The sequence below is a fragment of the Dama dama genome, chromosome 20 (assembly GCF_033118175.1).
Source record: "Dama dama isolate Ldn47 chromosome 20, ASM3311817v1, whole genome shotgun sequence".
Classification (NCBI taxonomy): Eukaryota; Metazoa; Chordata; class Mammalia; order Artiodactyla; family Cervidae; genus Dama; species Dama dama.
The window spans coordinates 27798823-27819007 of record NC_083700.1 but is presented as its reverse complement, the minus strand read 5'-3'; positions in this window follow the sequence as shown (position 1 = coordinate 27819007).

Genomic DNA, 20185 nt, shown 5'->3' with positions numbered 1-20185 from the left:
ACCAGTTGGAGAAAAACTGAAACTTGTTCAGAGGAAAATATCAGGATTGAAAGGAGATCCCAATGACTTATCATGAGGAAGACTCATTGAGACTATCAGAAAAGAGAAAGTTCTATGTTCAAATATTTGAAAGTTGGGTAGAGGGTATGTGGAAGAGGACGTGGGTTGTTGGTTTCTCCAAGCCATTAGAACTAGGATCAAAAGTGATACATGGTGGGGCTGATTTACCATCAGCACATTCTATTCTGTGCATACATTCAAGCACTTTTGGTCATTTCCTATATCTGAGGCACAATAGCTTGTCTGAAGAAGGAATTGTATGTACATTTTTATGCCTTTTCAAGAGAAGGAGTAAGCAGTTGCTAGTGCTTCTCTTAGGGTCTTAAAAATGTCTGTACTTGCAAGGAATTCTGAAGTTTAAGCATTATTATGTTTTCTATCAATCCACTCCTGATTCAGTTCCTCTTCCCTGTCCGTTCTCTCCTCCATTAGTTAAAAAGAAACAAGCAGATATGTGTAAATATCCATACCCTCTTTTCCTTAGATGAAAGAGAAAATGCTGCATATTTTTTTCTAGCTTGAATTAACATTGTATCCCGGAGATGGACTGCACAACAACAGTACACTGAATCATATTCATTCCTTTTCACAGCTGCATAATTCTCCATTTAGAGGACACACCATGGTTTATTCTGTATCAACAGACATTTGGTTCATTTTCAGTCTTTTACTCTCTTAATAATGAGTCAATGAATGGCCTTGAGTATCATCTTAAATTTTTCACCAACGTATCTTTGGGATAGCATCCTAGAAGTGGGATTGCTGGGCTGAGGGGTCAGTGCATCTAGAATTTTGTCGGATACTGCTGAGTTCTTTTCCATGGGGCCTGTAGTTGAGGTCTCTCTTAATACTAACTTCTCCCCCGACCTGCTGTTTCTTCAGGCACTGCCCAGCAGTGTGGCCCACTGACTCCCTCCAGAGTTTTCTGAATGCAGACAAGTCAAAGAAGAGGGAGCATCTCAGGGTGACATGATGGCAGGTTGGGAAGGGCCCTGAGTGGAGACATTTAGCTGGCAAGAGTGTTTCTAAACCCGGAACTGTCCCGGGCTGCCAGGAGTCAGTAAACCTTTGTGATCTACCTCTGAGTTGGGAGATGATTCATGACAATATCAATATTAATAATCTGAATGATAATAAGTGACTAGGGAGAATGGGTAAGGCCAGTAAAATGGGTAAGGCCAGATGTGCCTCCATGCATCAAGGGAGGAGGGGAGAGGGCCTCCAGACCCCAGGGCTGGAAGAAAAGGACCTCAATCCTTCCCTCCAGGGAGACCCTGCCATTCCTCATTCATCTCAGCCAGTATGTCCACACTCCCAGACAAAGGCAGAAAGCTGGACAGCAGCTGCCAGGAACTTATTAGCTTATTTATAGCACAGGTTACTCTTACCCTCACCCCTGTGAAAACTGTGTGAAGAGAACAACTCAGCAGGAAGGGCCACACGGCCATCTGCGATTCTGTTTCCACAACAAATGCCTCGCAGCTGCAAGTCATATGCTGGGCTCCCGTCTGTTCCGCTTGGGCACTTGAGTTGATGGCATTCAGCTGGGGCAGGGCCAGTGGAATCCCAACCCTCTGTCACCTCATCCCTTCCCAGGAACAGCCTGACACCCAGACGGCCCTGGAGGTCACCCTCTGTGCTCCAGAGAGAATAAAGAACAGTGCTGAGACTTCCCTGGAGGTCCAGTGGTTAAGACCCCACACCTCCACTGCAAGGGGCAGGGGTTCGATCCCTAGTTGGGGAACTAAGATCCCACATGCCCCATGGCTTGGCCAAAATCAAACAAAGAAACAAAACAAAAAACAGTTCTGGGACTAGTTTGCAGCCCATGGTGGTGGCAGGGGGTAGGGGGCAGTTGGGGGGGCGGTCACAGACAACCCTGAGACATCCTTGGCAGGCACCTCCACCTCTGGCCCAGTCTGCAGCAAATTGAGATTTTTTTTTTTTTTAAGGCTTGGAAAGCCCAGGGGCATAGAAGGAAGTGGCAAATTCCCAATGCAGCACAGAAGCAGGTGGGTGAGATCCATCAGAAATGGGGCAAGTACACTCCAAAATATGCCTCCTGCTTGGAAAACTCAAAAGACTAGTTTTATGTCCACATTTTGTCACTGATTCAACTATTGAATCAGGCCCATGCTATTTTTAAATTGTGAGGGCCATGTTTCATTGTAAAAACAAAACAAGATAAACTGTAAGGAGCAGTCAAGACACTTGTTCAGATCTGCCCATCTTAATTCAGCCAGTCAGGAGTCTCTCCCAGGCACTTGCAATCAGTCTGAAGCTGAAAAAAAGGTGGCCAATGGACGCTACCTTCCACTGGTCCTACTCTTCATCCTGACTCCAGACCATCACACTGTTGCATGAGGTGTTTCCCCACCACCCAAGAAGAATTGATTAATTATGATTTTCAGTGCATCGCTAAAAAGAAACCATCATTGCTACATCTGGAACATGGCTGACAACTGACTTGAGGATTCAAGAAGTTAATGTCAGGATGTTAAAAGCCTAGATGCATGCTCAGTCACTTCAGTTGTGCCTGACTCTGCAGTCGTATGGACAGTAGCCTGTCAGGTTCTTCTGTCCATGGGATTCTCCAGGCAAGAATACTGGAGTGGGTTGCCATGCCCACTTTCAGGCGATCTTTCCAACCAGGGGTTGCAGATGGATTCTTTACCACTAAGCCACCAGGGGAGTCTGGAAAGGCTAGGTAGTAATATCTCTTTCTTTCCCGACTGGGCTCCATGGATGGCAGGGTACAGTGTGGGAACTGAGGGACTGGCCTCAGGAGACCCCTGGCTTTCAACTCTTTGCTGAGAGCTCAGCTGAATCATCCACGGACCACACCAGCCAAGAAAGGCACCTTCTCTTAACTCTCAGCCCCCTTGGTGTTTGTTCTCATCTCCTGGTTCTCAGATTCTTGATTTTGTACCCAGGATCTTTTATCTGTTCTTGGTCCCTTTGATTTGGCTAATTGCCCAATCCTAGTCTTTTGGACTTAAAATTTCTCAGTTCAGCCCATAGCAGTCCCCACTCCGGCCCCCAGCAATGAAGGACAGCATCCCATCCTGATAGCTAAACTCCCCTGATGTCCCTCCCCAAAGAAGGCAGATGAGGGGTCCACACTCATGAGACCTGTGTGCTGAGATGTTAGAACACTGGGGCTGAAACTGAATCCCCATAAAGCTGAATTCCCCTGCTGAATTTATGATTAACCTATCCCAAACTTTATTCTTTTTCTTGTCCTGCTCCCAGTTCCCCTCAAGATTAAGGAGTATCAAAGAAAGGGGGGAGATTGAAACCAAGCAGGACCCTATAGGGCCTTCCCAGGTACAAAAGCCCCTCAATCTTCCCCATTTCTTGTTTGTAGAAAAGGGCTTTAGTCTCCTAGACCTTCCCTGAGTTCCAAAGAGTAGATCCAAGCAGTTACTAATTAGGAAAGTGAGGGAATGTAGAAACACAGGGAAAGCAATCAAGAAAATAGTTCAGCAAGGAAACAGAGTTCTAGTTCATCCTCAAGGGATATACAGAATAATCTGACACAGGTCTTTGAGTTGCTCATCAGGAGCTAAGACCTCCACTTCACCCAGATAGAGGATGCTGACTGCATGCTGACCACAAGCACAAGGAGATACCAGACTCCTTGGAAGCAGAAGGTTAGTGGTTAAGATTCCTAAACTATCACTCTGTTATCTTACTACCAACCAATCAGAAGAAAGTCATGCCGCCTGCAACTCTCACGGCAAATGTTGCCTTTAAAAGCCCTTCCCTGAAAGCCGTCAGCAAGTTTAGGTCTTTTGAGCATGAACTGCCTATTCTTGCTTGGCAACTGCAGTATAAGAAACTGTACTTGACTTTGCCACAACATGTTATCAGTAAATTGGCTTTGCCACATACTGTGAAGCGAATCCAAGTTTGGTTCAGTAATAGGTCCCCACCCAACAGGGTAGAGAGGGAGCATCAGAGCCTGCAGAAGCCAGTTCTGGAGGGATGGACTTCCTGACCCATCCTCAGAGCAGAGTCCTGGACCTGCAGACCCAAGAGGCTCTCAGATCAGAGCTAATCTGGATTCTCAGCTCTGCGGTGAGATGTTCATGATGTCAGTGACGTCACCCCCCTGGGCTGCTCCCTGCCTCTGTGTCACACTTGTGGAAAGGGAATGTGGCCTGCCATTCCAGTAGACAACAAATGCTGCCCCACCATCAAGCCATCGGCCACTGCAGCTACCCTCCCCTTTTAGTATAGCATGAAGGGAATTCAGAATGGAGAAAAACAGGAAATATTCTGTGCTCTGGATACTGGCCCTAGATAGTTAAGATGTACATCTAAGGAATAATTTCAATGAATTCAGACTCTGGCATCTTCCCACTCAAAGTGCTAAAATCATTACCTTGAGATGTCATTTTCTGTGATTAGCAATAATCTTTTCATGTTAAACCACATGGTTTTGTTTTCAGCAAAAACTCCTGTATATCCTGGCTCCTTCCTTACCTCTTCAGAGCAGTGCCTCAGAGCAATCCAAGAGGCTGCCTCCTGGGCTATAGTCCTAAGGAAGATTCCCAATAAAACTTAATTTGCACCTTTTAGGGTGTGTGTTTTTCTTTGGTTGACATACTCCTTCCCTTCCAGGCTCTTCTCAGAGAAATGAGGCTTCCATTTACCTCCTGGTCCCACAGATGCCAAAGAATATGTATTCCAGACACTTAGTACTTCCTATGTGCCACCCTTGTTTTATAGATGAGGACACTGAGTCACAAAAAGATAAAGTAACTTTTCCAAGGTCATCCAACTGGTAAGTTGCAGAATCAGGGTTCAAACCCAGGAAGTTGTGCCCTATCCACTATGCAGAGTTGAATGGAGAGCTCCTGGCATATAATACATGCTTGGCAAAAGGTAGTAGGATTAATATATTACCTCAGCATAGCCTCAGCTGTTCTACTTTTTTACTGTGTAACATTGGACTATGACAGAGAGGTCACTTGGTAAAGGGCCAGTTCTAGTTAAGTCAGGGATACAAAACTACACAAAGTGATTCTGAGGGCCTGACCTTTGGCATTCATATTTCATAAGAGCTGGTTTGTGCAAAAAGCCATACCAGATAATAATTTCTAACTTTGCTGAGGCACAAATCTGAATCATAGATACTATTTGGAAGTGAGTTCATGGGCACTGGTCTCAAGCACTTCATATTCCCTTCCCCTGACACACCCAAAGGGCCAGCCCGACACTCCTCCCCAGCCTACCACATCCCCAAGGCAGTTCAGGAACCTGCTTCCCGATTGTTAAATCCAAGTTTGATGGTTCTATAATGGGCATCCGATTTCCTGAATTCCCTGCCCTGAATTACCCTCTGTTCTCCTATCTTCAGTATTTCTCTGGGTGTTTTCAACATGGAAGGGGATTCATCAGAATATCTCCTAATTAGGCCTGATATTTTACTTGCTGAGGAGGCAATATTTGTGGCATTAAGAAGGAACAATAAGAGGAAAGGCATCACCGAAAATGAGGACAACCAGCCAGGTATTACACGTAAAAATGGTCCCTCTGCCATTCTCACCAAGCTGAAAACAAATATTCTGAGATCACTGACTAGCAGCCAATTAAGTTAAATATCTAATTAAAAGAGAATTGGAACTGTTTTAAAATTGAACATATTAAATATTTGCTAATCTGAGCATGGTGGAATTGGGGGTTCTGAGTGGCAGCAGCAAAGAAAACAGCTACAGGTCTTAGCAGAAAGAAAGGCAGAAAGCCTCATTTCTAAGGAAAATGCACAGATGGTATTTTAAATCCACCTCGGTGACTTGGAGGAAGAGAACATGCCGGCAGTGTAGAATGTAGGGGAGGTACCATTGTTCAGAAGTAGTCTGGCACCGACCAGTGTTTCCAGGTGTGGTTGTTCCTAACAGGAGAAGGAGAATGTGGAATTTCAGTAGGGTGGCCAGAGGGCAACAAATTTTCTTTCCAGTGTAACTATGTCTCAAATATTGCATGGGACATATCTATACTAAAATTGTTGTTTATCTGAAATTCAAATTTAACTGGGCATCCTGTATTTTTTGCTCAATTTGGCCACTGTAAATCTATGTTATGCAAGAAACCTCCATGACCCAGAAGAGTAGCTGAGAGACAAACGAGCCACATCCTGGCATGGCTCAGGTGCCATGAAAGTGTCATCTGAGTATCTGGGCCCTTGCATCTTCATCTATACAATTGGGAGATGCACATTTACTGGGCAGAGTTGTTGTTAAGTATCATCGGTGGAGTTATTAGGTACCTGACTGTCACATTTTATGTATTTAGTCAATAGTAGCTGTCATGATATGTAGGGTCTGTAGCTAGGAAGCAGCATACAGCACAGTACTGCACAAAACGAGTTAGTTCTTATCTCCAAAGGAAAGAGAGTTGTTAGGTAAGACTAAGCATCATTTATGCGTACCTACTATATACCAAGTACTTTGCAACATTATCTCATTTCAGCCTCATACTAACCCTACATAACAGGGTTATACCCCTTTTCATGGGTATGAAAACTAAAGCACAGAGAATTTAATTTTAATTTAATTAAAAATTTATTTTTGGTTGCACTGGGTCTTTGTTGGTGCATGTGGGCTTTCTCTAGTTGTGGTAAGCTGGGGCTACTCCATTGCAGTGGCTTCTCTTGTTACAGAAAACAGGCTCCGGGGTGCTGGCTTCAGTAGTTGCAGCACGTCGGCTCAGTGGTTGCGGCTAGAGGGCTCCAGAGCACGGGCTCACTAGCTGTGGTCCATGGGCTTAATTGCCCCACAGCATGTGGAATCTTCCTGGACCAGGGATCGAACCCATGTCCCCTGCATTGGCAGATGTATTCTTTTCCACTGGGCTACCAGCAAAGTCCAAATTTGTCTTAATTTAAAATTAATGTTACAGGTAATGTTACACAAGAGACAGAGCTGAGCTCCAAACCTGCTTAACTCCACATCCTGTACTCTCTTCTTTGTATCATTCCGTCCCACATCCCCAGATTCCAGGCAGGCACAATCTGCTAGAATAACACATTAATCTGTTTGTCACAGAAGTGGCACTTTCTTAACCTCTTCACCTGAAGAGTTTTCACCTCTGATTATTGGAGGATTTCCTTTTCCTGTGGGAACCCAGCTACAGTCTTATGTGAAGTTAGTGAAAAATAGTTTTGGAAATTTTGAAACTCACTTTACTGTCAACCTCACTAATGTGCCTCCTTTGCACAATAACAGATAATTGGAAACTGTTAAAATCAGAAAATACACAACCTTTTTATGAGGCTGGCGGGAAATTAAAGAACTATGAGCTCTTTACATGCTTCTCTCATGTCTCATTCTGTCCTCAGACACACTCTTACATGTTTTTGAATGAAACCAGGAAGGCTTGTTACTCCTTTCTGCTTAGAAGCTTGACTAGTGAGAACAGAAAATAGAATGATGGGCAGGAAGTCTGCTGAGCTGGAAAAAGAGACATTTTGCAGGGTCACATTCAGAAGTCAGTATCTCTTTGAGCAACATGAGGGATCCTAGCTGGGGATCCCACTTAGGAAGGAAGAATCTCTCCCTTTGAGGGCAACCACAATGTGGGAAGAACAGGACTTAGTGTAATTTCTTGCAGGACTGAAGGCATCAGAGACACTTGGGGGAAGACATAGGAACAAGTGTCACACCAACCATGCCAGAATGGGAAGTCAAGACACAAAGCTGACACAGTGTATAGAGAAATTTCCATCAGTCATATTTAAACTACTTCCTCTGCTGACTTGGTTAGTTACCTAAAATGTCAAGATGTGGAGACATAGACTCGGTGACAGCCGAATTTTTTTCAGTATGTGCCTTCCTCATCAGATTTCACCTTCAACCTTTTATTGTGTTATTGATCAGAACACCCCAGTATTTGGGGATTACACCCTAATTCTACTTAGTTTCTTATTGTAATTTGACTCAGGCAAAGAACAACCTTTTCCCTTTGCCCCTTACAACAGTAAGTTCCTTGAAAGGCACTTTGACGGGCTCACTTGGCTCTTTACTGAAGCTTACTTACCCTTTCCCTCTTGTCTTCTCTCTCCCTCTCCAATCTCTTTCTCTTTCACGCTCTTTCTACTTTGTCAGCAAAACTTGTCTTTACTGGAGCAACCCCGGTAGACAATACATTCCCTTTCTAAGCCATGTCCCCATGTCAGAACTGCTTCCACGCCCATCTCCCCACTGGACTCCTCTCTTTTCATATCATTCATCCTTGGCTCACTAATAAATCACCCAACATTTCGCAACCTATCTCTAGGCCCTCTCCTTGAGCACAAATGGAGGCCCAGCCCCTCTTCTGCACTCCTGGATCTGAGATCTGGTGGTGCTTGAATACTGAGTTTATTTATGTTTGAATGTCAGTGCAGAGCTGTTTACACATCTGCAGGCCCAAGGGGGCTTATTTACCTGGAGCTCTGACCTAAGCAGAGCTGGTTACAAGCCCCAGGGGCCCCTCAAGGGCTTCCCAGGCCATCCCGACAAGGGCACAATTAGGGAGCTGTGGAGAATCATGGTTGCCCAAGCCAGGCTGCAGCTTCCAACAACAAGCTTTCTGACTTGCTACCAAGCTTCTCCCCTTGTTTATGTCAGCAGGTTCTCGAGTTGGAGATGTCCCAGTGGGGCTAAAGCCTTTGCTGCAGAACTATATTTGTCATGTGTTTACGTGCAAGGTAGGTTCTGAGGCGCCCTCTTAGCCCACATCTCTGAGCTCCCACTCAGGGCCAGATGTGTGGAGACAGATCGGCTCCATAATGTCTGTGGCTTACCAGACACTCTTTAACCCAGTGATTCTGCAGCTTCAGGGCTGCCTAAGAGCGCACGAAGAAAGCTGAGCTCCCTTTATATCTGTTTACAGGGATTCTGAAGCCATAACGATTTGGTACATGACTTGTTCTTTTGCAGAGGTGGGAGTAAGGAACTGTGGTTGGTCTCATTTTTCTGTTGGTGTAGTGAATCTGCTTCATGCTCCCAAAGTGTGGCTGGTGTGAAAGGGAGAAGTATCCAGTAAAGAACACTGATTTGGTTTCCTTGGGTTGAGTGATGGGGAATAAAGTTCATGAACATTAAATAGGTGACATTAACTTTTCATCATGAACAAGTGATGGTGATGGTAGTGGTTCTGGTGCTGGTGTTGAAAGTGGAGTTAGAAGAGGAAGATGAGGAAAGAGGGGGATGGTCAAGGGAAGGACACATTTCTGTCATTATTGCTTCTGTTTCTGAGATCTTGGCTTGAACGATAGCCCAAATGGCATTCCCTTCCACTAGCTGCCCCATTAACTCTGAGTTTTGCTATTGTTTAGTCGCTAAGTTGTGTCCGACTCTTTTTTGATCTCATGGACTGCAGCCCACCAGGCTCCTCTGTCCATGGGATTTTCCAGGCAAGAATACTGGAGTGGGTTGCCATTTCCTTCTCCAGGGGATCTTCCTGACCAGGGATCAAACCCACCTCTACTGCATTGGCAGGCAGGTTCTTTACCACTGAGCCACCAGGGAAGCCCAACTCTGATTTTACCAGTATTCAAAATCATCAAGTTTTATGGACGATGGCTGGATCTGAAATGAGACAAGTACAGTAATTTCTCACAGAGCTTCCCAATATCAAGGTTGCTTGAAGAGAGTCTGATCGTCTATAGGCGTCATTCTTCTTTAGCTTATTTTGTCACCTTTAGGTACAGAAAGAAATACTAGGGAGGATTATAGTGTTTTGTACCCAAAAACTGCTGGAGGAGAAAAGGCATGGACTTTGGAGTCATACAGATGAGAGTTCAAATTCCAGGCTTTGATTTCCTAGTTAATCACACTCTTTAAGCCTGACTTACCTTATCCATGAAATGAGAATAATAACACCTGCCTGACCAAGTTATGCAGATTAAGTGAGACAGAGCCTAGCATAAAATCAGTTTCTTTGACGCTCATACCATTTTCAGCAGGGGGTCTAAGACAAGATGCAGATGCTAGCTCGAGGCAGTTTTATTCTAACTTTCTACTTTCCCTCCTTCTAGTCTCAGCCAGAACCAGTAGGCACTTCCTGTCCCAAACATTTTTGACGAGTCATATTTTCATTTATTAAGAATCATCTTGATTCCTGTGACTTAGGAATAACAAAGCTTCAGACATCAAAACAACCATTTAAAAAGAAGAGAGAGAGAATGTAAGCATTCTCTTGGTTGTTTTTTCAAATGCTGCCCAACTGTTTTTTTCCACTGAATGGACTGATACTGTGGTTGACTTAACCATGTGAAATGATTCTATAACAGTTTTTTTTACACTATCGGATGGTTTCCTTGATGTCTGGCCCAAGTGCTTTTGTCTATGTCATTCCGTTACTCCTACTTACGCCATCTAGTATCTGAATAAAACATTTAGATTCTACCACTTGAATTTGTTCCTTTAAAATATTTATAAGGAGTCATAGTCATGACTTCATCTAGTTCAATGCTATATATCTTTAATTTTCCTTTATAAACAAGTTCTAGTTTCCCTATATCATTTGTTTCCTCTTTTGAAATCTTTCCAAAGTTGCTTTTGCCTTAAGATGAGGAGATGCCTCTAAGTGGATGGTTATCAAACAGACTCTACAAAATAGCTGTTCTGGAACCTGGGGTATATCTGAAAGGTAGATTTCCTGACCTCACTGCCAGTGATTCTGATTCATGGTTCTGGGATGTAGGATCCTGGAAAGTGCATTTTAACAAACCCACATCTACCCTTACACAGTCTCCAAGTAATTCTGATGTGGGTTCCCTGTAGACACCCCCTTCTTGGAAGCAGTGTCACATCATAGTTGATACAGTAACTTGACATATAAGCCATTAGTTTCCCACTTTCTGATTTGTAATCATATTCAGGCCTATCTTCCTTAAATTACAGCAAGATCACCTTGATTTCTGTTTGAGTATTCCCAGACTGTTCAGTCACATACATCATTTTGGTTTACAACTACATATGGCTAAGCATATCCATTAGAGATAGCTTTTACCTATTTAAGTCCTAGGAGTTTCTCCCATTTCTATGCTCTTCAGTTTCTGGGTTGAAGGACATAGGATAATGAAGGGGGACTTTCACTGCTATGCCCATAATCCTAGAAATCTAGCAATTCTGCATCCTATGTAATTACTATTCATATCTCATTTTTTATATGACTGTGACTCCAGTTAATAATAGTTATTATATTTGTGCAGCACTATATGACTTGAAAAATATTTCACTTCTATGATTTCATTTGATCTTCACAATAGCTCTGGTGTGGTAAGCAGGTCAGGCATCACACTATTTCTATTTTACAGATGAGAAAATGCCCAGAGAGAATAAGAAAATTGGTCAGGGATTTATAAAAGGTAAACAGAGCACCCAGGACTTAAAATGATGAATCTACTCTTTCATGACCCTCTACCTTAAGGCCACAATTTTTATGTTATCAGATCTATACTCTTGAAACTTTGCTGACTAATGAATAATTATATGACTGCTTCACTAAGGTACCTGTTACTCAGTATAGCTGTTTGAAATGGGAAGGATATATTCAAGTAGCATATTTTTAAGCTGCTTCTTAATCATTGTATTGATATTGTCCACAATTATATGCATGCTCAGTTGCTCAGTCATGTCCTATTCTCTGTGACCCCATGGACTGTAGCCTGCCAGGCACCTCTGTCCATGGGATTCTCCAGGCAAGAATACTGGAGTGGGTGGCCATTTCCTCTTTCAGGGGATCGTCCCTCCCAGGGATTGAACCTGCATCTCCTGGGTCTGCAGGTGAATTCGTTAGCTCTAAGCCACCTGGGAAGCCCCCACAATTATGTAACAGTTCTTAATTCCTCAAAGTTGTATTTTGAAAGTTAAAATAAAAGGCAGTGGCAATTCAGGACATGGTGAAAAATACACCTCTTATACCTCAAGGGTTCAGCCCACATGGACGCCCCTGGCCAGAGAGAGAAGATGAAAGGGAGATCTCAGTTCTTGAATAAAGCCTGGGCCATGTGTTCAGTTGTCCCAGGCTATCAATCAATAGGCCTTAGTTACTGCAAAGTATTTACTGGACACTGGTTATATCCAATAATAGATGGGCACAATACAGGACAGAGTGGGGTGGACCTAACAGAAGCAGAAGATATTAAGAAGAGGCGGCAAGAAGACACAAAAGATCTTCACAACCCAGATAATCACGATGGTGTGATCCTTCACCTAGAGCCAGACATCCTGGAGTGTGAAGCAGATTTCTAGGGCAAAGAAACGACTCATTATGATTCTATAATGGTGGATACATGTCATTACGTATTAGTCAAAACCTACAGAGCGTACAATACCAAGAGCGAACCCTAATGGAAACCATAGACTTTAGATGATGATGATGTTTCAGTGTAGGCTCATCAGTTATTGCAAGCATACCACTCTGGTGGGGGTATTAATTACGGGGGAAGCTATGCATGAGTGAGGTCATGACGTATAGGAGAAATCTCTATACCTTCTGTTCAGTTGTGCTGTGAACCTAAAGTTGATCTAAAAAAACAGAGTCTATTTAAAAATTGCATTGGGATGCCATTTATTTTGTTTCCTGAGGCTTTTTTTTTTTTTTTTTTTTTTGGCTACCCCCATGAATTCTGTAACTACTCCTATTGCCAGAGGCCCCAGGGATCTGTCTTCCAGGACCTGTGTTTCAGGGGATACTCAGAGTTCCTCTGCAGGAGCTTGACATCAGCTATGATCTAGGCTGAGTAACTGCTGATCCTTAAGGCTCACTCTGCTTCCTTGGTCCTCCTCCCCTTCCACTTTTCCTTCCCTTCCCCTCCAGTACCTCTCACCTCTGCTTCTCCCCCAGTCTCTCTCTTTCTCTCCTCAACACCCTCTCACCCCAACATCCACACTTGGGCTGTGCGCTCTCTGCAGTCTGCTCTATCTTCCTCCCCTCTCCCCTTCATTCACAACTGCCTTGTGATGAGGAAAGAAGCTCTTGAACACCTGTGAAATCCTGTCTGGGCAGCGAAAGACATGCTCATTGGCTGAATCATCAACACAACTCTGCCATGTGTTGGAGTAGGCCCCAATTCCCCCACAGTTCTCTCTTCTGTTTTCCTCCCTCAAAAGGACCCTGAACCCTGAAAAGAGGCTGTAGAACGAGAATATGGACTGCCTGCCCTGGCTGACTGCAGGGCTCAGATGGTCCCATCTCTTGTGGCTTCCCACCCACCACGGCTGGGCATACACTCAAACCATAAACTCTGACAATGGCCACACACGCCTGTGTTGCTCGCAAAGAACAGACAAACGGAGGCACTGGCAGGTGATGTCACATCAACCAAAGGTATGACCAATCAGGGACAGATTTATAAGTTTTTATAAATAAGGTTTATAAGGTTTTTGACCCGCAGTCCTGTGTTCAATGAGAAGTCCAGGTGACTCAGTGGCAAGGAAGCCACCTCCCAAATGCAGGAGCTGCAGGAGATGTGAGTTCTATCCCTGTGTCAGGAAAATCCCCTGGATAAAGAAATGGCAACCCACTCAGTATTCTTGCTTGAGAAATCCCATGGACAGAGGAGCCTGGTGGGCTGCAGTCCACGGGTCGCAAAGGGTAGGACACGGCTGAGTGACTGAGCATGCCTGTGTTCATTCCATTAATCCATGGACTCCCCCTTTACAGCCCTCGACCCCATCACACCCCACCCCCCTTGAAAAGTCACTTCAGTCCCAGATCAATTGGTGTGAATGGGCCAACAGTGACATTTTTAAATTTCAGACTTTTGGCTTAATACATTCAAGACACTCTTCAGGTCTCCATAGACACATGCAGTCACTAGTAAAAGAATAAAAAAAAGTCTTTCTTGCATTTTCCCTCTAATCTGAATTTATTCACCAACTTTTCTCCAGTATCTTTGCAGAACCTTGTACAAATTACCACTTGCAACCCTGCTAAAGGGTGAAATGTATTGACGCACTCTTTCAGACGGTGCTGTGGACTCTAAAAGCACAGACGCTGCATCAGTGAATATGTGTCTGTATTGTATTTCTCAGCTGAACATCCTCAGAAGCCAGGGCGGTTGCTTTTCCGCACCAGCAGGCAAGGTTTGTGGTCCCTGAGCTCGTGGGAGGGCAAAGTCCTATAGAGAGACCATTATTTTCCTTGCCTTTGCAGATAGCATGAGATCAACTAAATGATGGTGGCCAATCTCCAAGACCAAGTGCAAGAGCAGTTAGGGGTACCATAATGGGAAACAGTAAACTGTAGAAGATATTTGTAATCTAGCCAACATAAGTCATGCTTTTTCTGGGAAACTGAAGTACTGAATGTTTGAGAGCCTAATGGGTTTTGAAGCCTCAGTAAGTGTGTGGGGATAGGTGCCAGGAGTGAGCAATCATTGTGACCGCAAGCCACCTCAATCCGTATCTGAGATCCCCACTGAGAATGACTGGATAGGCTCCAGGCTCTGGCAGCCATAAAGTCGTTCAGATTTGGGGGGCCCTGGGGAATGCCCATCCCCAGTGCTCTCCCGGCAGCCTCAATTAAAACGTAACCTCTTGTCAGACACTGATGTAGGTACTTTACATATGTCATCTTGGCAAACCCTCACCACCACACTACTTGGACAGGTGTGACATGCTTATTTCAAAGATGGGGAAACTGAAACTCAGAGAAGTTATAACCATGCATCTATTAAGAGGTGGAGCAAAATCCAAACTCAGTTTTATCTGATTCCAAAGCACCTGCATTTAACTACCCCACCCTGTTGGCATCAGTTGCACCAACAATCCCTAGCAAGAGGTCACCTTACCTTCATTCATTCAACACTCAACAATATTTAGTGAGCATCTTCACTGTGCCCAGGCTTTGGCTAAGTATTCAGGCTTCACTGATGAAAGAGATAAGGGACCATACCTTCCTGGAACTTGAAATCTAATCATTGAGTGTCAGGTCTGCCCTTATGGTTGAGTAGGTTGGGCCCTCCATAAAGGCTCTTGGCCAGGGCCGGGGTGGGGGGGTGGGAGGTAAGTGGGTGCTGAAATCCAGTTTGCATTCTTCTACCTGCCCGCAGAGCTGGGGAAGCTCTTTCAAAGGAAGCAATTTTAAAATATTTCCCCATAGCATTATGTGAGCTATCTGGAAGTGCCCACCTTCCCTACACGTTGCAAGTTCATGTCACTCTAAAAGACACGACTTGACATGGTGTGACAGGGCCCATGACAACCTTCAGGGCCCAGGGAATGTAAATCTGCACCAGGCCAGATTCTGGACAGTAAGGAGGTCAATAGCAAATCCAAAGAGAGTGTAGTCTGATCCATTTGACCTCCACTAGTGAAGCCCACACCCATTTCCAGGGAATTCTGACTAATCAACCAAGACTTGAACTAATTCCCCCCAGAATAGCACTTGCATGAGGAAATCTTCCAGTGATTCCCAAAGATAGCACCATCTCCACAGAAGGCTGAGCCTCTTGCTTAGCTCTGGATCTTCAGGTCTTCTCCTCACAGCTGCCAAGCCCAGGGATGCTGTAAGGAAGGCTTCCAGAGATACTAATTGCAGAGAACAAGCCAGAAGAAAGGTCAAGGTGACATCAAGTTCAAAGCCCAGAAATAGGAGGAGAGTATCCCTATTAGCAGAAATAGAGACTAAAGAATGAGTTATTTGTGTATACCAGCTTTTAAGTTCCAATCATATAACGGCTTGTATTTAAGGAGGCTTCGTGCATGAGATATTGTGTATAACTCTTTCCCAAACCCTAATACAATTCCCTTTTGATAGATGGGGAATTAACACCCAGACAAATCATTTGGCCAAGGTCACATAGCTAGGAACCCAGGTCTCCTTCATTGCAGGCAGATTCTTTACTGTCTGAACCACCAGGGAAGCCCGGAAGTAAAGCTGGAAAGTGAAACATGGGTCCACTTGACTTGGGTCCACAGAGGACATGTGATTGTGTTTCAGCTTCCAAGGTGATGTCCTCAGCTCTAAGGTAAGGATAAGGGAAGTGAGATAAAGGGAAGGTACAGCAGTGAGGCAGATAGAGAGAAGGGAAAGGAGAGAGAAGCAAAGGGAGTGGAGGGCTGACCTAGTACATTCTCAAAGATGAGAAAGAAATACTGAGTTGGCCAAAAAGTACGTTCGAGTTTGTCCATAAGATGTTATGAAAATTACATATGGAATATGTTACTCTAAGTGGAGTTCACGGGTCTCAGCATCCAGGGCAGAAAATATCTGAGTCAGAAAGGAGATTTTGTGCTTCTTTCCAATCTCTCTTTTTACATCCAAGGGAAAAGAAGCCCTGAGACGACTAGCCTCTCCCACAAGACTCCCCAAGCTGTCCCAGAGGCAGAGCCAAGGCTGAACCCTGGGTCTCCCAGCTCTTGGGTCTGATCCTTTCCATGACCCCCTGCATGGGCAAGATCAGTCTGACCAGTGACCATGATGCTATAAACAGCTGTGGTCACCCACCATCCAGTGCCTAAGCACCGGCCACTTGGCACCCACCTTCGCTCTGTGGCTTGCAGAAAACACTGCCCCGATCATGTGAGCTTCAGAGGAATGGAAAATTCCAGGTCAGTGAACAACCCTCCCTCCAGGTATCCTTCTGCATCAACCCTGCCGTCAGAGGCTCCCAGGCCCTCTGTCCCACCAGCAGTTAATATTTCACTTGGTGAGACTTGAGGGAACAAAGAACATGCACGGAGCTGGCCTTGAAGGGCCAAAGGTAGGCCTCCGATGGCGTCTGATGCAGCTCATAAATAAGAACAAATGTACTTTGGATGAGAACGAGGCTTGGCCTCCTGCAGAACAGCTGGGCAGGCTATTCATAGGCGAGCAGAGCGTGCTATTTGCGTCTGCCTGGCATTTGAATGAGACTCCCCTAACTGCGGCTGCCTGGCCGAGCAGATGTGAGTCACGAGCCTCATTCACGAGCGGGGAGTGGCGGGGGCAAAGGCGACCTGCCTCTCCAGTGCAGCCAAGGGCACACAAGGCCAGGAGGGGTGTGTTCAGGGATATCTCCTGCCCCCTCTGGAGGGCTTGGGATCCAGAGAGCACATTTTGTAGGAATGTCAGCCTGATCCCTAGCGTGTTTTGTAGGAATATCAGCCTGATCCCTCTCCACGTGGGTGCCGTGTGTCCTTGGACCCTTCCCGATCACCATCTTCATCCAGCATGTTGAGTGTGTTAGTCACTCAGTGGTGTCCAACTCTTTGCAGTCCCATGGACTGTAGCCCGCCAGGCTCCTCTGTCTATGGAATTCTCCAGGCAAGAATACTGGAATGGGTTGCCAAGCTCCTCTCCAGGGGATCTTCCCGACCTAGGGATTGAACCCAGGTCTCCTGCATTGCAGGCAGATTCTTTATCTGACACCAGGGAAGCCCACCTTTGTCCAGGCTCCAAGGCAAACACAGGAGACCATCCACAGCCCCTCCAAGGCCCCCAGGGAGGCCAAGCCCCCTCACCAGACTATTCTCCAATATCTCAGGTTTCATGCATGAGAAAGCCAAGTGGAACAACTGTGGAAGGGCAGTTCCCAGATGTTGCACTGAGCCCCCACACCACCTGCTCCCTGGCCACCATATAACAAGCTTTCGTGCTGGGGACTAAAGCGCTGAGGCTGGGGGCGCTGAGTGTGAACTGACGTGTGGGTGATTCTTTCCCACCCTCAGCACCAGCCACCCTGGAGGTGTCACCCACTGCTCCGTCTCCCAGTTGTGCGGTTAAGCATCATTCTGGCTGGTCCTGAGGCACGAATATGCCTTAAGTAGGGTCCACTCTGGTCCAAAGTCACCCCAAGAAGTCCACCCTAGGCCTGGGTACCCCTCATCTAAGGAGCCCTGAAAGAGTGCTCCCAGGGCCTCACTGCAGAATCCACTCCACTCACAGCAGCCTTAATGGTTCATATCCATCTCAGGCCTGAAAGAAAACTTCCAGCGGTACTCCAAAAACAAAGCGGCATTGAAGTCCACTGACTCCGAGCATCAGGAATGGGCCAGCTCCTCCTTCCTGCTGGCCTCCACTTCCCTACACTGGTTCCCCCTCTCCCGCTCTCACAGACTGCAAGTCCCCAGGGGATCTGCACACTATGACACTAGCGGCTGCAGCTGGGGGCCTGTGCACACCTAGTCAAGCCTTGGGTGTGTTGGGAGCGCATCCACTGTGGATGGCTCGGCTCCCCAGCGGAGCCAGGAGCTTCTCCAGGGAACGTGCTGTGACTTCCTCTCAGCGGCCCCACACAGAAGCTCACAGCTGGCAGGCACATAAGGAACTCACATGCGTTTAACACCTGGCCACATCTCCACAGCACCTAGAATTTATTCCCGATAGGGAGGGACCTCTCACTGTGCATTTCTGTGGGGCCTACTGTCAGCTCGGACACAGAGTAGGTACATACTCACCATGCTTAATCTGACTTGTCTACCCTGAGGAAATGTGTTTGCAAGTGATTCAACATTATGGCATAACAGACACAGACAGGACCATCTGATGCAAATTTACACTAACGAACTTATTATGGCAGATGCTATGGATTCAAGGACTGATGCAAATTCCACCTTCAACAAAGTGAAGTCGCTCAGTCATGTCCGACTCTTTGCGACCCCATGAACTGTAGCCCACCAGGCTCCTCCATCCGTGGAGTTTTCTAGGCAAGAGGACTGGAGTGGGTTGCCATTGCCTTCTCCAGGGGATCTTTCCAACCTGGGGGATCAAACCCAGGTCTCCCGCACTGCAGGCAGACGCTTTACTGTCTGAGCCACCAGGGAGCCCCAGCCTTCAACAAACTAGTCACCAATTTAGAAACTATACTTTTCCAGCAGTCCTACTCCTGGGCATATACCTGGAGGAAACTCTAATTCGAAAAGTTACATGTCCTCTAATGTTTATAGCAGCACTGTCTACAATAGCTAAGACACGGAAGCAATCTAAGTGTCTGTCAACAGATGAATGGATAAAGAAGATGTGGCACATATATACAGTGAAATACCACTCAGCCATAAAAAAGAATGAAATAATGCCATTTGCGGCAACCTGGATGGACCTAGAGATTTTCATACTAAGTGAAGTCAGACAGAGAAAGATAAATATCATATGATATCATTCATACGTGGAATCTAAAAATAATGATACAAATGAACTTATTCACAAAACAGAAACAGACTCTTAGACATAGAAAACAAATTTATGGTTACCAAAGGGGAAGGTGGAGGAGGAATAAATTAGGAGTTTGGGATTAGCAGATACAAACGACTATATTTAAAATAGATAATCAAAAAGGACTTACTATATAGCACAGGGAACTGTATTCAATATCTTGTAATAAATTGCAATGTAAAAGAATCAAAGACATATCAACTGAATCACTTTGCAGTACACCAGAAACAATGTAACATTGTAAATCAACTACACTTCAGTTTTTAAAATAAAAAAAATAAATTACACTTTTTAACATTCGTTGTGAGCAAAGAGGATCCATACATAGAAGACATGGCGTTTAGGCTGTTTACATAGAAAAAGGGCAGGGTCTTCTGCTAAATCATACCTTCATTAAATGTTATGGACATCTACTTGGTACCAGCTTGCTTACTCAAATTAAACAAGGCCCAGGTGAGTCCTGCATGGACCACTCACAGTCCAGTGGGGCCAAAGGCGTGTTTCAAGGAATACCTTACACTGGGGCAGATGCTGCTGAGAAGTACGGCCTAAGCTCTTTGAAGGTGGGGGAGAGAGATGAATTCTTCCTGAGGTCAGAAAACGAGGCTAGAGTTTGAGAAGTTCTCCCAAAGGAGGGGCCATTTGAAGGATGGACAGATAGAGAAGGACAACAGCACATTCTAGGCTGGAAAGTGAACGTGTTAGTTGCTCAGTCGTGTCTGACTCTCTGTGACCCCAGGGACTATAACCTACCAAGCTCCTCTGTCCATGGAATTGTCTAGGCAAGAATAATGGAGTAGGTTGCCATTCCCTTCTCCAGGGGATCTTCCTTGGAGATCAAACCTGCATATCCCGCCTTGCAGGCTGATTCTTTATCGTCTGAGCCACCAGGGAAGCTGGAGGATATTAACCAAGGCATCCAAACCCAACTGTGTTTTGGGAATGGAATTGTCTCCCCTGCGGCTACTATGGGTGATGGCTGGATGACAGC